We start from the raw sequence: 4252 nt of genomic DNA on the forward strand, positions 1-4252 counted from the left end.
ATATATATATACATTGCAAGCTAACGTTTCTAATATTGCATACATTAGAAACTAGTCTGTAAATAAATAAAATAATAATAATTTTTTATAAAACAAAATTGATCTTAGAGTTCTAACTAATTTTATTTGGTTCATCATAGAGGTATCAAATTATTCCCACAAGTCGACTCAACCTAAACCCAACTCAAAAAATTTAGGCTTGGGTGACCTGACTAATATTCTGCTCGGGTTCAGGTTGACGAACCTAACCCGCTTAATTTTTTAGATCAGGTTTAGGTTGACCAGTCAAGTCTAAAATGACTCGAAATTAACCCACCAACTCGAAAATGACTCGAAATTGACCCGTCAACTTTTATTTTACTTAAAATCGACTTATCGATCCTGAATTGAGCAGAAATTGCCTTAATTTTAACCGAAATAAAAATTTTCCTTATGTTAAACGTGTCTGATTCATGTTGAAGTGTTGAATGCAGGTTGGGTTCGGGTTTGCGGATTATAGGCTGGTCGAGTTTGGGTTGGGAATTTCAGACCATATAATATTTCAATCGGATTTGGGTCATTTTTTTTTAGTCGGGTTAATTTCAAGTTGAACCGAACCCAACCCATTTACCCAAATTGACACCTGTAGTTCATCATTCTATTATTAAATAAACTAAAAAAATCAGTCCATCTCAAATGAAAAATAAGGGAAAAAAAATAGATATGAAAATACATAGAGAAAAATGGATTTTTTTTCCTTTTCTCATATTTATTTGCTATCTTATTTTCCTTATTTTTGAAAAGTACTTTTTTAAACATTTTTTTAATAAATCCAATATTTATAACTAATTGGTAAAACCGTATTCTCAAAACCAATACTAAAATTTAAATTTTGATTGAAAGGGGAAAGAAAAATCTATTACAAAAAAAAAATTAAATTAAATTAAATTAGGTTTTTTTAATTAAAGGAATAATTTTCACTACTGCCCATTAACATTTGCATTACAATCTTTTAGAATAGCGGTGCGTCGCGGACAAAAAGTCTCACATCGGCTAGGTGTATGACCAAAAAACAGTATTTAAGTCCTGAGTTGTCCACCACTCCGAAGAGCTCTTTTGGGAGATGATAAGTGGTATCAGAATAGATTACTGCCTACCAGGTGTGTGGATTCTCGATGGTCCAGTGGGACCCTCGAAGGAGCAGATCCGTTACGAGGGCGTCAAGTGATTAGGAGGAGGAGAATATCACGGACAACAAGTCCCACATCGGCTACGTGTAGGGCCAAAGAGCTCTTTTAAGAGGTGACAGATGGGTCAATTTAAAAATCATACGTGCTAAGCATTGGAAATACTAACAAGACGTGGTCAATTATATAATTATTTCAAAGTCGGGCCCGACTCAGATTATGACAAGCTAACAAACTAACATAATTAATGCTTTGAACTGCGTCCTCTTTCCATTAAATTAAAAAGGCATTTACATTCAGGCCACCCAACTTTTATGTAAGAGGTCATGCATGCACAAGAGAAAATAGTATAGATATAATATCTATTGATCAAGTTTGCATCCCTTGTTACATAGATGATAGATTTTCTTCTATTTATAGATGATTGTTTCTATAGTATAAGTGGTGTGCAAAACTATATATACATAAAACAAAATCATACAACAAATAAACAATCAAATATGGTACAATTTACGTGGTTCAGTGCAAATCTTCCTATGTCAACGGGGAGATTTTATTCCGCCATCATAGTGGAGAGAAGGAAAACAGAATGCCTAAATAGGATTACAACTCCACACATAAAACTCAACCATATTCTCTCTTATAAATAAGAGAGGATTGGGACATACTAATAAAAAAATGAGAAATTTATACCCTTTTACAAATAAGCTTCTAATACAACAATCACATAATCTCTCATTTTCAGATAAGTGGGAGATGACCAAAATGAGCTCCAACACTAAAATGACTACATCAAGTTAGTTATATAAGTACTCCCCCTCCCAAAGGGATCATGCCTTGTGTAGTTCTTCAAAATTTTTGAATGAGCAATAAAAATAAGTGAATGTTCACTAAATGCCTAAAATAGATGAACTTCTAGATTGGTAATACCTTTGTGAGCATATCTTATGCATTCTATTTTGTATCTATCATCTTCAACAGAATATTATATCATCAATGAAAAAGTAACATCTCAAATCAACGTGTATGCTAAGGGCATGATCAACTGGATTTGTGGTCAAGAATATTCTTACTTTTTCAGAGTTTCTGCAAAGACCTTTGATCAACTCCCAAGTCATTCAGTAGGCCCTAAATCCATATCGCTTCATTCATCGCCTCTATGATTGTCATGCACTTAGCCTATGTTGTAGATAAGAAAATAATAGACTGAAGAATTGATCTCTAATTGACTAAACCTCATACCAATGTGAAGAAATAGTCAGTCATAGACCAACGCCTATCTATATTACATGAATAGTCTGAATTAGTGTAGTATGCACATAAAACAATAATAGATGACTACCTCACAAACACCAAGTCAATATCAAGTGTACATTTCATATGCCTCAAAGTACTCTTTACTTCCTTCTATTATATCCATCCTGAATCAAGCATAAACCTGTTCACAACTCCAGTCGCTTTTGCAAAGTATAATCTAGTATAAACTATTAAATATATTAGACTGCCCTACACTAGAACAATGAATCAATCACATATTTTTTCTCTCGTAGCCATCTTTAAGACACTAATCTAAACTCAACTAAAAATGGGATGCAATGGGTAAACTAATCATGTTGCCCAAGTTTTAATCCCAAATTCTTAAGTACCTTCCAAACATATGCTCCTTATGAGCGCCAAACATTTCCAGCTGGCTTATCTCTAAGAATCTCCATGCTCATGTGTGTGTGTGTGTGTGTGTGTGTGTGATATATATATATATAATGAGTTTTATTTTTAAATAATTTAATTGACCACAAGGCAATAAAGATTACAATAAATTAAAATTAGTAATTTAAAACATAGTAAATTATATTGAATTCTACTAAAATAAATATTTTAAATTAAATATTAAGATTTATATCTTGTCCTACACTTAACATCCCACGGTTGTGTTACTAGGGCTGTTAAAATGGATCAATGTTCGTGAACAACCCGTGTTCGACTGGATAAGAAATGAGCCAAACACAAATATATTTTTTGAGTCAATATATAAACGAGTCAAACACAAACAATGATATTTTTTAACAAAACAAACAAAAGACTAGCCTGGGCTCGCCCAAGCTCAGCCCGTTTACACCTCTAACAACTATGCGACTAGGATTGTCAAAATGACATTTTGTTTGCGAACAGTTCATGTTCAACTCTCTAATCAAATGATTCAAACATGAGTCAAACATGAACAAATTTTTTTTGTTCAAAATATAAATGAGTTGACCACAAGCAGTGGTATTTTTTGACGAGCCAAACACGAGCTGAGCCCAGGCTCACTCGTGTTCGGCTCGTTTACAACCCTAACCATAGTCCTATGCCTACGCGCCATAGACTGGTGCCTCGGTGCCTAAAGCCCTACTTTAAAAGTGGCATGTCATACAAATAACTTAGAAAAAGGGTGTTAGCATTGTAGGGCCTAGGCACTAGAGCTTAGTGCCTAGGTGCCATATTCCAGTGCCTAGGGACCAAGTCATTTATACGATTATATTTTATCATTTAACAAAGGGAGACTATTTGCTTTACCAAATCATTGAGGGCTGGGTCTGGTCATTGTGGAGAGTTTTATTTACTTTCTTAAGTGTGGAGAGATTTTTGTGATGAGTGTGAGAGGAATTTTAGAGCATCCTGCTTGTGCAATCTTAATAAACTTGTGAAGGAGGAAAGAAGACAGGTGTACACTCCTAAGTTTTTTCCATCGTGTTTTTCATTCCTAACTCTTTCTTTAATTGATATGATGGAAAAAGTGTTTGTTGTTTCAAAGCCAGAGTAGTGACTAGATTTCTCTTTCTCCTTTTGATTGGTAAGTTAGTAATTTTGTGTTTAACTTTTAAGATGTGATTAAACCAGAGTTTTGTAGTGGTGATGTGTTAACCTTCTAATTTTAATTTATTATCAATCTGGATAACTGATTAGTTAAATTTTGTTGTGATCTACTTAGGTGGGAGTAGAGTAGATGAACAATTAAGTTAACTCACACCGACTTGGCAGGATAAGAATATTGTTTTTTGGTTAGTGCCAACATAATGATAAATATTAAGTCCGAGGAAATTGACTTA

This window comes from Phalaenopsis equestris, unplaced genomic scaffold (genome assembly GCF_001263595.1).
Source record: "Phalaenopsis equestris unplaced genomic scaffold, ASM126359v1 Scaffold000139, whole genome shotgun sequence".
In the NCBI taxonomy this organism is placed as follows: Eukaryota; Viridiplantae; Streptophyta; class Magnoliopsida; order Asparagales; family Orchidaceae; genus Phalaenopsis; species Phalaenopsis equestris.